Source organism: Oncorhynchus gorbuscha, linkage group LG17, assembly GCF_021184085.1.
Source record: "Oncorhynchus gorbuscha isolate QuinsamMale2020 ecotype Even-year linkage group LG17, OgorEven_v1.0, whole genome shotgun sequence".
In the NCBI taxonomy this organism is placed as follows: Eukaryota; Metazoa; Chordata; class Actinopteri; order Salmoniformes; family Salmonidae; genus Oncorhynchus; species Oncorhynchus gorbuscha.
This window is the reverse complement of record NC_060189.1, coordinates 46892688-46914042: the sequence shown is the minus strand read 5'-3', so window position 1 is coordinate 46914042 and position 21355 is coordinate 46892688.

Here is a 21355-nt window from a genome sequence, read left to right as displayed (position 1 = left end):
AAACGTCTGACCCACTGGGAATGTGATGAAATAAATAAAAGCTGAAATAAATCATTCACTCAACAATTTTCTTAAAATAAAGTGGTGATCCTAACTGACCTACGACGGGGAATTTTTACTAGGATTAAATGTCAGGAATGATGAAATCAAGGCGGTGGCCCGTTCCTGTAGGTTCATGCTCTACAACATCCGCAGAGTACGACCCTGCCTCACACAGGAAGCGGCGCAGGTCCTAATCCAGGCACTTGTCATCTCCCGTCTGGATTACTGCAACTCGCTGTTGGCTGGGCTCCCTGCCTGTGCCATTAAACCCCTTCAACTCATCCAGAACGCCGCAGCCCGTCTGGTGTTCAACCTTCCCAAGTTCTCTCACGTCACCCCGCTCCTCCGTTCTCTCCACTGGCTTCCAGTTGAAGCTCGCATCCGCTACAAGACCATGGTGCTTGCCTACGGAGCTGTGAGGGGAACGGCACCTCAGTACCTCCAGGCTCTGATCAGGCCCTACACCCAAACAAGGGCACTGCGTTCATCCACCTCTGGCCTGCTCGCCTCCCTACCACTGAGGAAGTACAGCTCCCGCTCAGCCCAGTCAAAACTGTTCGCTGCTCTGGCCCCCCAATGGTGGAACAAACTCCCTCACGACGCCAGGACAGCGGAGTCAATCACCACCTTCCGGAGACACCTGAAACCCCACCTCTTTAAGGAATACCTAGGATAGGATAAGTAATCCCTCTCACCCCCCCCTTTAAGATTTAGATGCACTATTGTAAAGTGACTGTTCCACTGGATGTCATAAGGTGAATGCACCAATTTGTAAGTCGCTCTGGATAAGAGCGTCTGCTAAATGACTTAAATGTAAATGTAAATGTAATGAAACTGAGTTTAAATGTTATTGGCTAAGGTGTATGTAAACTTACGACTTCAACTGTATATAGTAAAACACATCCCACTGCCATCTGTTAAAAGATGACACCGAGAGGTTTGGTTTTGTTTGCATTGGGCACACAAAGCAGCGAGATCATCAGAACCTACAGTATGGCCCGAGTTAGCCTTTGTTATCATTTATGCCGAATGCCCCTTTGGTTCAGCTAATAGTGTCCGTTTGGCCTCCAAAAGGGAATTGACAACGGCGATGCCAGGAGCTCTGGAAGGATGAGGCATTGTTGGAAGGCTTGGGAATCCTATTTGGTCGAGAGCGTGACGTGTGTTGTACTCTGTTGTGTCGAGAGGGAGACTGGGGATGTGAATCCAGTCATTGAGAAGCGTTGGAGAGCACTGGGAGATCAGTGTGTGGCTGCCGGAATGCCAGATGTGTGAAATTGTATTGTCAAGGTTGACAACTGGGTGACTGGGCTACTTCAGCTAGGATGGATAATGGCATTTCACTTTAAAGGCTGCCGGTATTGGAGTATGCAGTGATGTGCTAAGTACGTAGTTGGAATACCAGTGTGGAGGATGATTGGGGGAACACTGCAAAAATTGTCATCTAAGCAAGCCTAAATATCTTATTATGAGTGATAATTCACTCAACGAGACAATTCACTTAAAAATGTGTTTTTCTAGTTAAGTGAATTATCACTCAAAATAAGATGCATAGGCTTGCTTAGGTTTCACTTTTTGCAGTGGAGGCCTTGAACTGCAGTAAATTACTCAATCATGATCCATTTATTGCTATTGCTACTGTAAGTAGCCAATTTAATATGATTAGACTAGGCTGCTCACTCTAGAGTAGGCAAATGACTGGAGATGTATAGAGTGTGTTTACAATACGCAGGATACGGCAATTTGAGTGGTTTAAGCGTTCGCTTTGAATGAGTCAAGATTTGAAGACTGAGTCATATGATTGCCGTACAGTACATGATAACATACACAAAAGGTGCCATTGACAGTAAACACATTTTCTGAAAGCGGATAGACGCGGATAGATTAATTTATAATACAAATGTCCTTTAGCTGATTCGAAACAGACCTCTTTGGATGCAAAAGCGCAGAGGAATGCACTGAATTACATTACAAAGCCAACTGTTGAGGGAAAACTCCTGAGGTCTGCATTGGTATTCTGGATACAACTTGTCTGCCCTGGTATTCTGGATACAACTTGTCTGCACTATCGCTGCTATACTTACCCAAATGCTTTGTACCTGCAGTTCTGTTTGGGAACTGCCTTTCAGCCTGCTCCGCCATGAATCCTAGAAACCATCCCAGATCCAAATGCATCGCCAACCCGGAGGTCATATTTGTAGTGGTGGAAGACAAGTATTGTAGTTGATGGAGGTGGCATATGAATGTGTGCGTGTGTGTGGGGCCCGGGCTGTGGTGCTGCTCACTGTAGCGGCTCGCTAAGGGAGCACATTTTTCAGAATCAGTGCCTGTTCCACAGATGTCAGGCCTTATGTAACCATGGACCACGGAGGAAGAAAACGTTGAAGTTTCCGGGTGACAAGGGCTGGTTAGAGAGGGAGAGGGAGAGGGGAGAAAGAGGATGAGAGAGACTGGGTAAAAAAAGAGAAATAAGGGGAGGGAGTGAGGAAGGAGAAAGGAGGGAGGAGAGAGACGGTTAGAAAAAGAGACAGTGAGAGGAAGAGAGGCAGAAGAAAAACAAGAGAGAGGGAGAGGGAAAGTAATTACATTTGAGAACCTGGTGCAATACGAAACCTTCTTAATGTCAGGCCTAATGAAGGAGAGTGCCCCCATGCCTCCACGCCTCTCCCTCCATGGTGTTGCATCTCGAGTGTTGGTCAATTAAAGCGGCGGTCACGGATGACTGGAGCCGGCAGGCAGCGGTGTGCTACGTGAGATTTGAAGGCAACGTGATCGGTGGGTTGTGTTCACCCATGGACAGTCTGATACAGGTCTCTGTGGAATGTAGATGAGGACAGTCTTACTCCTCTATACTCTCGTCCACCTTCTTGTATGCATCCCAAATGGCACCTTATTCGCTATATAGTGCACTACTTTTGCCCAGAGCTCTATTGGGCCCAGGTCTAAACTAGCTTTTGGTAAAGGAAATAGGGTGCTATTTGGGATGCACACCCACTACCTCCCTTGTCTTCCCTCTTTCTCCATTCTCCCTATTCGCTTTTCCATTTTCAATCTCCTACCCCATGCGTTGGACTTATTTTCTGGACTCAACAGCTGATAGAAAATGAGGTGGACAAAACTGGCCATCACAAACACACTCACTCACACGCGCACACACACACACACACACACACACACACACACACACACACACACACACACACACACACACACACACACACACACACACACACACACACACACACACACACACACACACACACACACACACACACACACACACACACACACACACACACACACACACACACACACACACACACACACACAAGCACATATGAGGGTGATAACACACAAAGACAATGTTACTTGGTGGAAACAGCAGCTAGTTGAGCGTTCAACCAGGTCTACAGGAGGCCTACAGATACAGTGCAATATCTCCATGTACCATGTATCAGGTTATCCAATGTCATGACAGCCTCTAGTCACACCAGAGTTTCCCAAACTCGGTCATCAGGACCCCAAGGGGAGCACGTTGAACACTACACAGCTGATTCAAATGATCAAAGTTCAATGTTTAGTAGTTCATTTGAATCAGCTGTGTGGTGCTAGGGCAAAAACCAAAACATGCACCCCTTGAGGTCCCAAGGGCCGAGTTTGGGAAACCCTGCACAACACACTAAGACAATTCCAATATTTCTCTAATCATCAACAAACACCATCCAACACTGCCATGTCATTTTCCAGCCCATGTCCCCTTACTATTACTATGGCTACATCCTAAATGCCACCCTATTCCCTATTGAGCACAGATCTCTCGTCTAAAATAGTGCACCTTGTAGGGAATAGAATGCCATTCGAGTAGCGGCCTATACGTCCTTAATGGAGTCAGAGAACTTAAGTGAGGCCTCCATCTGTTCAATTGAGAAGTGTCAGAACGCTGAGCTGCCGAGTGATCCCGAGACAAAACCCCATGTCTTCTTTGGTAATGAATTGTAATCATGCTAATTAAGAAAATTATAGGCAGCGGTGGTTAGCAGCTGAAATGTCCTAATCAGACAGACCAAATGAAATCAAATCAAATGTATTTATATAGCCCTTCGTACATCAGCTGATATCTCAAAGTGCTGTACAGAAACCCAGCCTAAAACCCAAAACAGCAAGCAATGCAGGTGTCGAAGCACGGTGGCTAGGAAAAACTCCCTAAACGTAGGAAGAAACCTAGAGAGATACCAGGCTATGAGCCAGTTCTCTTCTGGCTGTGCCGGGTGGAGATTATAACAGAACATGGCCAAGATGTTCAAATGTTCATAAATGACCAGCATGGTCAAATAATAATAATCACAGTAGTTGGTGAGGGTGCAGCAAGTCAGCACCTCAGGAGTAAATGTCATTTGGCTTTCCATAGCCGATCATTAAGAGTATCTCTACCGCTCCTGCTGTCTCTAGAGAGTTGACAACAGCAGGTCTGGGACAGGTGGCACGTCCGGTGAACAGGTCAGGGTTCCATAGCTGCAGGCAGAACAGTTGAAACTGGAGCAGCAGCACGGCCAGGTGGACTGGGGACAGCAAGGGTCATCATGCCAGGTAGTCCTGAGGCATGGATCTAGGGCTCAGGTCCTCTGAGAGAGAGAAAGAAAGAGTGAAAGAGAGAATTAGAGAGAGCATTCTTACATTCTCACAGGACACCGGATAAGACAGGAGAAGTATCCCAGATATAACAGACTGACCCTAGCCCCCCGACACATACTGCAGCATAAATACTGGAGGCTGAGACAGGAGGGGTCAGGAGACACTGTGGCCCCATCCAATGATACCCCTGGACAGGAAGGATATAGGATATACAGACGTATGGTTTTGTCATGTCTCTGCTCTATTCGGCTTCTGAGGGGTTGGATCTGGTGGAGTTGTGCCTTAAATCACTCGCCTGCGGCATCCCGCCACACTGGGGATAAGTCCCAGTTGACATACTATTCCCTATATAGTGCACTCCTTTTGACCAGAGCCCTATGAGCCCTGGGTAAAAGTAGTGGCCTATAATAAGGTGCCATTTGCGACACAGACACCCATCTCTGACAGACACTTCTGCTCTGAGAGATAGGCAGCCCTTCACTGGAATAATTGGGTAGGATGAGGGAGAGATCACACTCACACACGCTCAACGTGCACGTGTATACACATTGATGCAAACAAGCACATACACGTACATGCACAAACAAGTGCGAATGGATACTCCCTGGTAAATGTAACATACGCTAACCCCATTCCGTACAAATGTGCACAACCGCGACATTCAAACGAGGCTGCAAAGAAAACTAATTGGACTGTGTTGACATCAAAATCTGGGGTGTGAACTACGTTTCTGTTCAGGCGTTGATGGTAATGGCTCTATAGTATTGGAGAAAAGTAGAAAAAAACGGACCCCTCCGACCCTGTACGTTACATCGTGACGTGCCATGGCGTAACGTACAGCACCCATAAAGCAACTAATTCCGTCTTACAGCCGCTCTCCACCAGGTGTAGCACTTCTCTCACCGTTTAAAAACAAGAAAGGGACAGGGACCTAGTAATTTTTTTGCGTTATCACTGCAAGCTATCATGACTCTCAAAAGCCGATGTTAACTTCTGAAGCTCACTTTAGCACCGCCATGAAAGCCCGATTCCAATTCGGCACAAACCTTCCAATAGGTATGTAATGACACATTATATAAACTCTTTATAGTGTTTAATTTACATTTTAGAGTCGATAAGGCAGTACGTTGGACAGATCGAGTGAAAAAAAAAGCTGTTTCCTCACACAACATCTCTCCTTCTCACTATCACTCAATAGGTTTCGCTTCCCCACCCACCACTTTTAAAAAGACCCGACGGAGCTCATTGCCTTCTTGAATCATGCAGAGATGGGCATCATGAAGGTTTCGTCATTGATTTTGTTGGAAAGGGGAGAAATTGTGCTTTACATTGGTATTGATACTGCAGTTGATCTGGAAGTATTACATTTTTTGGGGCGCTAAAATAAGGTCAATTGTATGGACCTGCACGATGTACCAAAGTGAGTGAGTTTACTTTATATACACCCCTACACACACATTCATAGAAATACAGAAACTAAACAAATATGTACATACACACTTTCTCCCTCATCCAACAGCTACACATTGGGTGCGATTGACAAATGCACCATGCAACGGCACACATAAGTGGGGTGAGCACCGCCTGGCATCCAGGGTGTTGGAGTCACTAAACACTGGCTATAATAGAGGCCATGGATCAGCCTGGAAACGCCACAATGCTGCGTTCCATCAGCGCTTTATCTGTTTATCTTTTTATTTGCCTTTATCGAGCATGGCGGCAGGAAAGGCAGCAGAAAGTGGCAGCGGAACGGAGCCTTGCTCGATCTGTTTAACAATGTCAGGCTAAAGTTATTTTCCACAAATACAAGGGGGCAAAAAAGTATTTAGTCAGCCACCAATTGTGCGAGTTCTCCCACTTAAAAATATGAGAGAGGCCTGTAATTTCCATCATGGGTACACTTCAACTATGACAGACAAAATGAGGGGAAAAAATCCAGAAAATCACATTTTAGGATTTTTAATGAATTTATTTGCAAATGATGGTGGAAAATAAGTATTTGGTCAATAACAAAAGTTTCTCAATACTTTGTTATATACCCTTTGTTGGCAATGACAGAGGTCAAATGTTTTCTGTAAGTTTTCACTAGGTTTTCACACACTGTTGCTGGTATTTTGGCCCATTCCTCCATGCAGATCTCCTCTAGAGCAGTGATGTTTTTGGGGCTGTTGCTGGGCAACACGGACTTTCAACTCCCTCCAAAGATTTTCTATGGGGATGAGATCTGGAGACTGGCTAGGCCACTCCAGGACCTTGAAATGCTTCTTACGAAGCCACTCCTTCGTTGCCCGGGCGGTATGTTTGGGATCATTGTCGTGCTGAAAGACCCGGCCACGTTTCATCTTCAATGCCCTTGCTGATGGAAGGAGGTTGCCCCACTGTACTGCTCAGTCATGTAAACTGATAATACTTACATTCCTTTATGTCCTTGCTTTTGAGTTGGTGGGCAGGTGTATGCTTGTGTGTGTATGAGTAAGGCACCAAGGCTTGCTCGAAACGCTATGTGGCGCCACATAACTGCTAAAGTGTGCTAATTTCAAGCCTGGAGGAACCGTAGTAAGGGGGAAGAGAGAAGCTAACAAGGAGTTGGCAGACAAAATTGTACAAAAAAATTAAAAGGTGGTGAGGAAGGAGAGAAGGAGAGCGTTTCCCACGTTACATGAAAGGGTGAGATTCCATTAAACACCTTGATGGGTTTAAAGTGTTAGATAGCGCCAGGCTCCGGTGTGGCGGCACCTCCACATGTCATCTGCTCTTTGGTGGGAGGGGGATTGGATATATACGCCGACACACAGTCTTTCAATTAACCCCGGGCCCCACATTCCATTCGGCACAGGCATGACTCGGCTGACCTTTTTTGAGATTGATGGCGCAATGAAAGTGACAAGGTTATGAAAATATAGGCCATCCCCCGGACAGGGATGCAGGTGGAGGGGCCTTTTGACTAACCTTTAACGGGTTACACATGGCCATTATACTGGATGTCAGGAGAGGAGGGCATTGAGAGATGGAGACCCTTGTAGGTTCGGCCCTAATTGACATGCTCTCTGTCACCTTCGACGGCGCGACAAATGGCTCAACAAAACACAGAAGACAACGCCCAAGGACCAGTCCCCAAAGTCTATCTCTACAGTTTCCAGAGGACTGACTATTGAATGTGTGATAGAATAATACAATAGTATCCATGTCTGGGTATCTACTGTATCTGAAACGTATCCCCAAAAAGGAGGACTCTGATGGATGTATATGGATGTACTGTATAATCTATGTGGTTACTTGTAGTTGTTCAGAGTGAACTCTGATGACACTGTATGAAACTCTCCTCTCAGGAATGCTGTCTTATATCTATCGTACCCAGCCCACCCCCTCCCCACAGGTCCAATCAAAATCTAATGAAATGCTACTTGTCACATACACGTGTTTAGCAGATGCAATTGCGGGTGTAGCGAAATGCTTGTGTTTTCGAGCTCCATCAGTGCAGTAATATCTAACAATACACACAATTTAAAGTCAAGGAATGGAATTAAGAATATATAAATATTTGGATGAGCAATGTCAGAGCAGCATAGACTAAGATACAGTAGAATAGGATAGAATACAGTATGTACATATGAGATGAGAATTGCAAAATATGTAAACATTATTAAAGTGACTAGTGTTCCAGTATTAATTCAAGTGGCCAGTAATTTCAAGTCTATGTATATAGGGCAGCAGCCTCTAATGTACTATTGATGGCTATTTACAAATCTGATCTGTCCTTGAGATAAATCTAATCTGTCCTTGAGATAGAAGCTGTTTTTCAGTCTCTTGTTCCCAGCTTTGATACACCTGTACTGACCTCGAGTTCTAGATGATAGCTGGGTGAAAAGGCAGTGGCTTGGGTGGTTGCTGTCTTTGATGGTCTTTTTGACCTTCCTGTGACATCTGGTGTTGTAGGCATTGGTCAGACCGCACCACCCTATGGGGAGCCCTGCGGTTGGTGATACAGCCTGACAGGATGCTCTCAATTAGATCACACATACAGTACCAGTCAAAAGTTTGGACACACCTACTCATTCAAGGGTTTTTCTATATTTTTACTATTTTTTATATTGTAGAATAATAGTGAAGACACCATGACATGACACATGTAGTCATTTAGCAACAAAAAAGTGTTAATAAACAAATCAAAATATATTTCATATTTTAGATTCTTCAGTAGCAACCCTTGACAGCTTAGCAACTCTTGGCATTCTCTCAACCCATTTCACTTGGAATGCTTTTCCAAGTGAACACTTGTTGATTGCTTTTCCGTCACTCTGAGATTCAACTCATACCAAACCATCTCAATTGGGTTGAGGAATCAGGTGATTGGGGAGGCCAGGTCATCTTATGCAGCGCTCCATCACTCTCCTTCTTGGTCAAATCGCCCTTACACAGCCTGGAGGTGTGTTGGGTCATTGTCCTGTTGAAAGATATGATAGTCCCATTAAGCCAGGGGTGGGAAACTCCAGTCTTCAGGGCCTGATTGGTGTCACACTTTTTCTTCATCCCTAACAAACACAGCTGGTTAATCTAATTGCATTCTAAAATGAAGATCATGATTAGGTGATTGTTGGAGTCAGGTGTGTTAGTTGGGGCAGGGGAAAAACTGTGACACCAATCAGGCCCTCGAGGACTGGAATTGCCCACCCCTGCACTAAGCGCAAACCAGATGGGATGGTATTGCTGCAGAATGCTGTGGTAGCCATGCTGGTTTAGTGTGCCTTGAATTCTAAAGAAATCATTGACAGTGTCAGCAGGAAAGCACCCCCACACCATCACACTTCCTCCTCCATGCTTCATGTGGAGATCATCCGTTCATGAATCAACCTATTGCTGTTAGGTATTTTTCTAGGATTTTAGCTAATCACTGACAATATGGGAATTGGGTGAATTTATTTGCTTTGGCTCGACGCGCCTTTTATGTGCACAATAAAAGGGACTCAAGTCGGCCAGGCTGGTTTTCCATACCAACCTCAGCTCTCAATATAAAACAATGGATGTTAATGTGTTTTTAACGGGATATTATGATTCTCCCCCTTTTTGAACTGACCAATCGGAATCCATGCTTCAAGATTATTTTGATCACACAGACTTCCGACATGTTCCGGGTAGCCTCAGAGAATAATATTGATTTATACGCTGATTCGATGAGTGAGTTTAGAGGGAAGTGCATAGGAGATGTTGTACCCACTGTGACTATTAAAACCTATCCTAACCAGAAACTGTGGATAGATGCCGGCATTCGCACAAAACTGAAAGTGCGAACCGCCACATTTAACCATGGAAAGGTAACTGGAAATATGGCCGAATACAAACAGCATAGTTTGCAATCAAACAAGCGAAATGTCAGTATAGAGACAAAGTGGAGTCGCAATTCAATGGCTCAGACACGAGACGTATGGGGCAGGGCCTACAGACAATCAAGGACTACAAAAAGAAAACCAGCCACGTCACAGAGCCCGAAGTCTTGCTTCCAGACAAACTAATCACCTTTTTTGCCCACTTTGAGGATAATACAGTGCCACCGACGCAGCACGCTACCAAGGACTGTGGGCTCTCCTTCTCCTTGGCCAACGTGAGTTAGACATTTAAACGTGTTAACCCTCGCAAGGCTGCCGGCCCAGACGGCATCCCTAGCCATGTCCTCAGAGCATGCACAGACCAGCTGGCTAGTGTGTTTGCGGACATATTCAATCTCTCCCTATCCTAGTCTGCTGTCCACACATGCTTCAAAATGGCCACCATTGTTCCTGTACCCAAGAAGGCAAAGGTAATGGAACGAAATTACTATCGCCCCGTAGCACTCATTTCTGTCATCATGAAGTGCATTGAGAGACTAGTCAAGGATCATATCACCTCCAACTTAACTGTCACCCTAGACCCACTTCAATTTGCGTACTGCCCCAATGGGTCTACAGACGATACAATCGCCATCACACTGCACACTGCCCTATCCCATCTGAACAAGAGGAATACCTATGTAAGAATGCTGTTCATTGACAACAGCTCAGCATTCAACACCATAGTACCCTCCAAGCTCATCATTAAGCTTGAGGCCCTGGGTCTCAACCCTGCCCTGTGCAATTGGGTCCTGGACTTCCTGACAGGACGCCCCCAGGTGGTGAAGGTAGGAAACAACATCTCTACTTTGCAGACGACACAACAGTAGTAGGCTTGATTACCAACAACGACAAGACAGCCTACAGGGAGGAGGTGCGGGCACTTGGAGTGTGGTGTCGGGAAAATAACCTCTCACTCAACGTCAACATAACAAAGGAGATGGAAAGGTGGAAAGTTAAGTTCCTCGGCTTACACATCACGGACAAACTGAAATGGTCCACCCACACAGACAGTGTGGTGAAGAACGCGCAACAGTGCTTCTTTAACCTCAGGAGGCTGAAGAAATGTAGCTTGTCACCTAAAGCACTCACAGACTTTTACAGATGGACAATTGAGAGGAACCTGTCGGGGTGCATTACCACCTGGTACGGCACTGCAGCGCCCATAACCGCAGGGCTCTCCAGATCGTGGTGCGGTCTGCACAACACATCACCGGGGACAAACTACCTGTCCTCCAGGACACCTACAGCCCCCGATGTCACAGGAAGGCCAAAAAGATATCAAGGACAACAATCACTCTAGCCACTGCCCATTCACCCCGCTATCATACAGAAGGCGAGGTCAGTACAGGTGCATCAAATCTGGGACCGAGAGAAATTAGCTATTTTTCTATCTCAAGGCCATCAGACTGTTAAACAGCCATTTATTCATTTTTTATTTTACCCTTATTTTACCACCACCACTAACACAGTGAGGCTTATGCCTAATAATGTTTCACCCAATGTTAAGAATTTATGTAATCTCTCTGCCTTTAATAAAGAACAAAGACGTTTTCTTGAGCTCGGTTGAAGGAATGTGTACTTAGGGACATTTGCATTTGTAAAGCACATTGTCAACACTCTCCCGGAAGACACTCCTGATGCCATGGGCCCAAGCACTAGAGGTTGGATTGCATAAACTGTACTGAAGACAAACTCTCATGTGGCGCAGGACGTTTCTTCCCGCATTGGACACAGGCTGTTCATGTTCATGGGGTGATTTGTAGATTCAGCCCTAATCTATGTGCTCTCTGTCACCTTCAGCTGCATGGCAAATGGCTCAACAAAACAGAGAAGACAATGCCCAAGGACCAGACAGCCCCGAGGGGCCAAAAGTTATCTCTATACAGTATCCAGAGGACTGACCATTAAATGTGTGATAGATACCAGACATGGATACTATAGCATTATTCTATCTGAAACATGTCCCCGAAGGAGGACTCTGATACCATCTATAGAGATGTATGACCTCTCTGGCTACCTCTCTGAGTTAACTCTGAAAACACTGTATGCAATTGTCCTCCAAAGAATGCTGTCTTATCTTATCGGGGTGGCAGGTAGCAGGTAGCCTAATGGTTAGAGCGTTGGGCCAGTAACCGAAAGGTTGCTGGATTGAATCCCTGAGCTGACAAGGTAAAAAATCTGTTGTTCTGCCCCCGAACAAGGCAGTTAACCCACTGTTTCCCGGTAGGCCGTCATTGTAAATAAGAATTTGTTCTTAACTGACTTGCCTAGTTAAATAAAGGTTCAATAAAAAAATGTATCTCAATTGTAATATCAAATGGAGTCACATCGTTAGGTTTATCAAATGGAGACTGTTAAATATTATTTAGCACTATACCCTCACAAGTCTGTGTTGCAACTCACAACACGTTGTGGGATGTGTATAATTCAGACCTTAAGAAATCAAATGTTCAATGGTTATTCAGTTACCACAAATGTACATATGCAGATGTATTCCAATTAAGACGTTAGATCAAGTGCATCATGTTTGGCAGGAAATTACAGTGACAGCCAGGCTTTGTAGGTCTACAGTAGGACTGCATCCCAAATGGCCCCCTATTTTTGACCAAAGCCCTATGAGCCCTGGTCAAAAGTAGTGCACTATATAGGGAATAGGGTCCCATTTGAGAAGCAGCCTCTGTCTAAATGCTCAAGGGCCTTTGTTCTGTGATATACATCACTGTTCTGAAGAACCCATCTTTAATGTGGTGAGGAGAGTGGGTGGAGGGGAGGGGGCGTTGCTATATTGCATTATGTTATTCATTTCAATAATTTACCACACCGGATCCCATGACACACATGCCAATATTGTCTCCCTTTATGCCTGCCATACGCTATTAAGCTAATAGTATTGGATATCTGCGCCATGCCATTTCTGCACTTACTGCTGAGCACAAGTGGCAATGATTTCCCCCTGCTCAATATGCAGTTGTTTGATTTCATCATTTACTCCTTGATAGTTCATTTGACCAGACGTGAGACACGAGGTGGACACGGGGGTCTGCCGCAAACAATTGCCCTTAGAACAACCGTAATCGTCAACGAAATTGTAAAAATAAGAAGGAGGAAAACATCCAATCAAAATGGATCACTTGACAGAATGAAAAGGGTTTCTGTGCATTGCTACACGCATACTGTTTTTTCAGCAGTGGGTCTATAACTATCCTTCAGTCTACATCATGAAAGACCACACAAGCTGACTGCCCAACACATATCAAAGCATTGCATTATGACACAGGTGGCAAACTCATTCCATGGAGAGCCAAGTGTCTACAGGTTTTTGCTCCTCCCTCGTACTTGATTGATGAATTAAGGTCAATAAGTAAGGAACTCCCCACACCTTGTTGTCTGGGGCTTATTTGAAAGGAAAAGACAAAAACGTGCAGACATTAGGCCCTCCATGGAATGAGTTTGACACCCGTGGCATCAATATGGCCAACTACTGACTCCAAGAGAAACTTATACTGCACTGAAACACAGTCGACAGTCGAGCTAAGTATATCCACCATTGGGGGTTACATTTATTTACAGATTCTCCTGATTCATAATTTGCATAAAGTAGACCTCACCTCTCCACTGTGATAGCTGGTGTGTGGTTAGCTTTCTACTGCAAAATGGCTACTGTGGCATTACCAAAGAAAATGATAGAAGCCTCTCCTGGCCAAAAGGCCATTTTAACATGTGCAGCACCATTGAGGACTTTCACCATTCTTCCGCCATTTTAAAGTAGACAAAGTAGTCAACTGGGTGGGGATTGCTATGGAGTACCACAGTCATAATACCCATAAAACATAGAGGTCAAACAGGGAAATGGTTCCAATCGTTTTTCCAATAGGGGATTTTTAGAAACACTTAAAATAAGGGCTGTGTTTCGTGTAGGCCTACCCTGGTGTGATATTTTGATAACCATTTAAATATCTCTAGGACAAGGTGACTTTTATCAATATTTGCCTGTACCCCCCCCCCCAAAAGTAATGAATAAATAGTCTACATCTATGTCTTGTGCAAGTTTTATATTGACACAATACATGTTAGCAAAGGTATCAGTTAGAGATGACATGCAGGAGCTTGAAGGGATTTGTAGTTTTGCTAATTTTCATTTCTGAGAGTAAAATAGATAAGTCACCGTGTCCGAGAGAGATTTACAAGGTTATCAAAATGTCATGCCAGGGGAAAATGAATGGGTCGAAAAATTATTGGAACCATTTCCCTGTTTGACTGCTTGATATTATGACACCTCCACTGTGGGCTTGTAGCCTCAATGGTGCTGCCCATGCTGTTATCATACAAAAACCGCAGAAGTCAAAGGTAGAATTACATAACAAAACTTCACAGAAGTACACCAGAAACTTCAAATTCCATGAGGTCAAAAAGTGGCTTCAGTCCTTTGTTGATAGTTTCCGTGATTGACAGCTGCATTAAGCTGGCAGCAAAGCTTGACGAGCCACAATTGCATGCACTTGTGTTGTGGCCTGATCACGAATTGTAGGCTAATGGGACTTGTAGTGAGCAGGATGGTGGCCCACAACGCCACACATGCTATATAATTCGAGAGCTTGGGTCTACAAGATTCTGTCTGCAAAAAGAAGATTCTGAGATATTTGGCTTTACATTTCTGAATATTCATTGGTTTGAATGGTGTCAGCAATTGTATTTTGTATTCTTTTTGAATGTTAACAACATGTATTGGGGGTATTTAGAAGAATACTAAATAGGCAGAGAACGTTGAACAGAACAAGGCTATGTCAACAACAAAATTTGGACAAAAATGCAGAACAAAAACAATATAACCTTATAGTTCTAAACTCTCGAATTCCAATTAATTATTACAGTGTAATGCAGGTGAAAGAGGACCCAAAAGCGACTTAACAGAAACTGAGTTTATTCAAGTCCAAACAGGGAATAACAGAAATCCTCTAGTCTGTAGAGGGGAATAACAGGAGAAGCGGCCACAGACTGCAGGTCGCTTCGGGTAGGCGCAGGCCGTAGTTGACAGAGACACCTGCTCACACGCAGCATCTGATGAAGGCAAAAAACACGACAGGACAGGGCGAAACACAATCACAGCACGGTGAATACTAAACAAGGAACCGACGGGACAGGAACGGAACACAAAGGAATAAATAGGGACTCCAATCAGGGGAAAGGATCGGGAACAGGTGTGGGAAGACTAAATGATGATTAGGGGAATAGGAACAGCTGGGAGCAGGAACGGAACGATAGAGAGAAGAGAGAGCGAGAGAGTGAGAGAGGGAGGGGGAGAGAGAGGGATAGAAAGAGGGAAAGAACCTAATAAGACCAGCAGAGGGAAACGAATAGAATGGGGAGCACAGGGACAAGACATGATAATAAATGACAAACATGACAGTACCCCCCACTCACCGAGCGCCTCCTGGCGCACTCGAGGAGGAATCCTGGCGGCAACGGAGGAAATCATCGATGAGTGAACGGTCCAGCACGTCCCGAGACGGAACCCAACTCCTCTCCTCAGGACCGTAACCCTCCCAATCCACTAAGTATTGGTGACCCCGTCCCCGAGAACGCATGTCCATGATCTTATGTACCTTGTAAATAGGTGCGCTCTCGACAAGGACGGGAGGGGGGAGGGAAGACGAACGGGGTGCGAAGAAAGGGCTTAACACAGGAGACATGGAAGACAGGATGGAGGCGACGAAGATGTCGCGGAAGAAGCAGTCGCACAGCGACAGGATTGACGACCTGGGAGACACGGAACGGACCAATGAACCGCGGAGTCAACTTACGAGAAGCTGTCGTAAGAGGAAGGTTGCGAGTGGAAAGCCACACTCTCTGGCCGCAACAATACCTTGGACTCTTAATCCTGCGTTTATTGGCGGCTCTCACCGTCTGTGCCCTGTAACGGCAAAGTGCAGACCTCACCCTCCTCCAGGTGCGCTCACAACGTTGGACAAACGCTTGAGCGGAGGGAACGCTGGACTCGGCAAGCTGGGATGAGAACAGAGGAGGCTGGTAACCCAGACTACTCTGAAACGGAGATAACCCGGTAGCAGACGAAGGAAGCGAATTGTGAGCGTATTCTGCCCAGGGGAGCTGTTCTGCCCAAGACGCAGGGTTTCTGAAAGAAAGGCTGCGTAGTATGCGACCAATCGTCTGATTGGCCCTCTCTGCTTGACCGTTAGACTGGGGATGAAACCCGGAAGAGAGACTGACGGACGCACCAATCAAACGACAGAACTCCCTCCAAAACTGTGACGTGAATTGCGGGCCTCTGTCTGAAACGGCGTCTAACGGGAGGCCATGAATTCTGAATACATTCTCAATAATGATTTGTGCCGTCTCCTTAGCGGAAGGAAGTTTAGCGAGGGGAATGAAATGTGCCGCCTTAGAGAACCTATCGACAACCGTAAGAATCACAGTCTTCCCCGCAGACAAAGGCAGACCGGTAATGAAGTCTAAGGCGATGTGAGACCATGGTCGAGAAGGAATGGGGAGCGGTCTGAGACGACCGGCAGGAGGAGAGTTACCCGACTTAGTCTGCGCGCAGTCCGAACAAGCAGCCACGAAACGGCGCGTGTCACGCTCCTGAGTCGGCCACCAAAAGCGCTGGCGAATAGACGCAAGAGTGCCTCGAACACCGGGATGACCAGCTAACTTGGCAGAGTGAGCCCACTGAAGAACAGCCAGACGAGTGGAAACAGGAACGAAAAGGAGGTTACTAGGACAAGCGCGCGGCGACGCAGTGTGCGTGAGTGCTTGCTTAACCTGTCTTTCAATTCCCCAGACTGTTAACCCGACAACACGCCCATAAGGAAGAATCCCCTCGGGATCAGTAGAAGCCACAGAAGAACTAAACAGACGGGATAAGGCATCAGGCTTGGTGTTCTTGCTACCCGGACGGTAAGAAATCACAAACTCGAAACGAGCGAAAAACAACGCCCAACGAGCTTGACGGGCATTAAGTCGTTTGGCAGAACGGATGTACTCAAGGTTCTTATGGTCTGTCCAAACGACAAAAGGAACGGTCGCCCCCTCCAACCACTGTCGCCATTCGCCTAGGGCTAAGCGGATGGCGAGCAGTTCACGGTTACCCACATCATAGTTGCGCTCAGATGGCGACAGGCGATGAGAAAAATAAGCGCAAGGATGAACCTTATCGTCAGACTGGAAGCGCTGGGATAGAATGGCTCCCACGCCTACCTCTGAAGCGTCAACCTCGACAATGAATTGTCTAGTGACGTCAGGAGTAACGAGGATAGGAGCGGACGTAAAACGTTCTTTTAGAAGATCAAAAGCTCCCTGGGCGGAACCGGACCACTTAAAACACGTCTTGACAGAAGTAAGAGCTGTGAGAGGGGCAGCAACTTGACCGAAATTACGAATGAAACGCCGATAGAAATTAGCGAAACCTAAAAAGCGCTGCAACTCGACACGTGACCTTGGAACGGGCCAATCACTGACAGCTTGGACCTTAGCGGAATCCATCTGAATGCCTTCAGCGGAAATAACGGAACCGAGAAAAGTAACGGAGGAGACATGAAAAGAGCACTTCTCAGCCTTTACGTAGAGACAATTCTCTAAAAGGCGCTGTAGAACACGTCGAACGTGCTGAACATGAATCTCGAGTGACGGAGAAAAAATCAGGATATCGTCAAGATAGACAAAAACAAAGATGTTCAGCATGTCTCTCAGAACATCATTAACTAATGCCTGAAAAACAGCTGGCGCATTGGCGAGACCGAACGGCAGAACCCGGTACTCAAAATGCCCTAACGGAGTGTTAAACGCCGTTTTCCACTCGTCCCCCTCTCTGATGCGCACGAGATGGTAAGCGTTACGAAGGTCCAACTTAGTAAAGCACCTGGCTCCCTGCAGAATCTCGAAGGCTGATGACATAAGGGGAAGCGGATAACGATTCTTAACCGTTATGTCATTCAGCCCTCGATAATCCACGCAGGGGCGCAGAGTACCGTCCTTCTTCTTAACAAAAAGAACCCCGCCCCGGCCGGAGAGGAAGAAGGCACTATGGTACCGGCGTCAAGAGACACAGACAAATAATCCTCGAGAGCCTTACGTTCGGGAGCCGACAGAGAGTATAGTCTACCTCGAGGAGGAGTGGTCCCCGGAAGGAGATCAATACTACAATCATACGACCGGTGAGGAGGAAGGGAGTTGGCTCGGGACCGACTGAAGACCGTGCACAGATCATGATATTCCTCCGGCACTCCTGTCAAATCGCCAGGTTCCTCCTGAGAAGTAGGGACAGAAGAAACGGGAGGGATGGCAGACATTAAACACTTCACATGACAAGAAACGTTCCAGGATAGGATAGAATTACTAGACCAATTAATAGAAGGATTATGACATACTAGCCAGGGATGACCCAAAACAACAGGTGTAAACGGTGAACGGAAAATCAAAAAAGAAATAGTCTCACTGTGGTTACCAGATACTGTGAGGGTTAAAGGTAGTGTCTCAAATCTGATACTGGGAAGATGACTACCATCTAAGGCGAACATGGGCGTAGGCTTCTCTAACTCTCTGAAAGGAATGTCATGTTTCCGAACCCATGCTTCGTCCATGAAACAACCCTCAGCCCCAGAGTCTATCAAGGCACTACATGTAGCACCCGAACCGGTCCAGCGTAGATGGACCGACAAAGTAGTACAGGATTTTGATGGAGAGACTTGAGTAGTTGCGCTCACCTGTAGCCCTCCGCTTACAGATGAGCTCTGGCTTTTACTGGACATGAATTAACAAAATGTCCAGCAACTCCGCAATAGAGGCACAGGCGGTTGGTGATCCTCCGTTCCCTCTCCTTAGTCGAGATGCGAATCCCTCCCAGCTGCATGGGCTCAGTCTCAAAGCCAGAGGAGGGAGATGGTTGCGATGCGGAGCAGGGAAACACCGTTGATGCGAGCTCTCTTCCACGAGCCCGGTGACGAAGATCTACCCGTCGTTCTATGCGGATGGCGAGAGCAATCAAAGAGTCCACATCTGAAGGAACCTCCCGGGAGAGAATCTCATCCTTAACCACTGCGTGGAGTCCCTCCAGAAAACGAGCGAGCAGCGCCGGCTCGTTCCACTCACTAGAGGCAGCAAGAGTGCGAAACTCAATAGAATAATCCGTTATGGACCGTTCACCTTGGCATAAGGAAGCCAGGGCCCTAGAAGCCTCCTCCCCAAAAACTGAACGGTCAAAAACCCGAATCATCTCCTCTTTAAAGTTCTGGAACTTGTTAGAGCAATCAGCCCTTGCCTCCCAGATAGCTGTGCCCCATTCTCGAGCCCGGCCAGTAAGGAGTGAAATGACGTAAGCAACCCGAGCTCTCTCTCTAGAGTATGTGTTGGGTTGGAGAGAGAACACAATCTCACACTGCGTGAGAAAGGAGCGGCACTCAGTGGGCTGCCCGGAGTAGCAAGGTGGGTTATTAACCCTAGGTTCTGGAGGCTCGGCAGGCCAGGAAGTAACAGGTGGCACGAGACGTAGACTCTGGAACTGTCCAGAGAGGTCGGAAACCTGAGCGGCCAGGTTCTCCACGGCATGGCGAGCAGCAGACAATTCCTGCTCGTGTCTGCCGAGCATGGCTCCTTGGATCTCGACGGCAGTGTAACGAGCGTCTGAAGTCGCTGGGTCCATTCCTTGGTCGGTTCCTTCTGTAATGCAGGTGAAAGAGGACCCAAAAGCGACTTAACAGAAACTGAGTTTATTCAAGTCCAAACAGGGAATAACAGAAATCCTCTAGTCTGTAGAGGGGAATAACAGGAGAAGCGGCCACAGACTGCAGGTCGCTTCGGGTAGGCGCAGGCCGTAGTTGACAGAGACACCTGCTCACACGCAGCATCTGATGAAGGCAAAAAACACGACAGGACAGGGCGAAACACAATCACAGCACGGTGAATACTAAACAAGGAACCGACGGGACAGGAACGGAACACAAAGGAATAAATAGGGACTCCAATCAGGGGAAAGGATCGGGAACAGGTGTGGGAAGACTAAATGATGATTAGGGGAATAGGAACAGCTGGGAGCAGGAACGGAACGATAGAGAGAAGAGAGAGCGAGAGAGTGAGAGAGGGAGGGGGAGAGAGAGGGATAGAAAGAGGGAAAGAACCTAATAAGACCAGCAGAGGGAAACGAATAGAATGGGGAGCACAGGGACAAGACATGATAATAAATGACAAACATGACATACAGAGGCAGCTAAATCAGGGCTCTCCAACCCTGTTCCTGGAGAGCCACTGTCCTGTAGGTTTTCATAGCTGGTTGATAAGCTAAATGATGTAAATTACAACTGGGGTCGATGCGAAATCCTACACGAGGGTAGCTCTCCAGGAAGAGGGTTGGAGAGCCCTGGGCTAAATGATCTTGTAAAGTCAACAGATTTTTCCATCAACAAGACTTATCCTAAGTGCAGGGCACAAGAGTGTTATGTCTCGTGGGTTTCATAACCACCTCTTTATAACAATTCAATAATAATGAGACGGGAGACAGGAATCAGTTTAACCATTTATCTAGAATGTGCGCATCTCTAAACAATGCCCATGATGCCCTCTGGCACAGCCCCAATACACGACAACTCCTCCCCTCCTTCATGAACAGCAATTATGAACAACCTTACAAGTCAACGAATCATGATGCGCGCCTTGAACAGAGACTCGTGGAGGTCCGTAAGCATTGATGATGTGTCTGAGGAATTCAAGAATGCACATTTGTCCTTACGAACTCACAGTCCGTAGTCCTTCAATTTCTGTAAGGTTGCATCCAAGTTCTGGAGATGGTCCTCCTTGTCCTTTCCAGTAATGAGGATGTCATTTCAGGTAGCATTGTACTCCTGGCAATCCACTCAGGATCTGGTCCATCACCCCCCGGAACAGCGTTTGAAATGATAGACGAGCAGCTCCTTTGACTTTTCATCTGTGTGCATTTGCAAGTAGGCTTGGTAGATGTCGGTTTTTGTTGAACTTTTGACCCCCAGCTAAGCCCACGAAAAGGTTGTCGATGTGTGGCAGCGGATACTGCTCAGTGGACAACACCGGGTTAGCTGTGACTTTAAAGTCTCCACATATCCTGATTCCACCATCCTTGTTAAGGACTGGTATGATGGTGTTACCTATTCACTCACGCTGCCCAGGTCCCAGTACTTTGTTCATGACTAAAGCGTCCAAGTCAGCCTTGACTTTTCATCTGATAGCATAAGGTGTGCGTCGTACTTTCAGAAACTTTGGTTTGCTGGCTTAATGCTAAGCTTCACTTTCATGCTACCCAGCTCTCCGTTAAAGAATTATCCAGGCCTGTG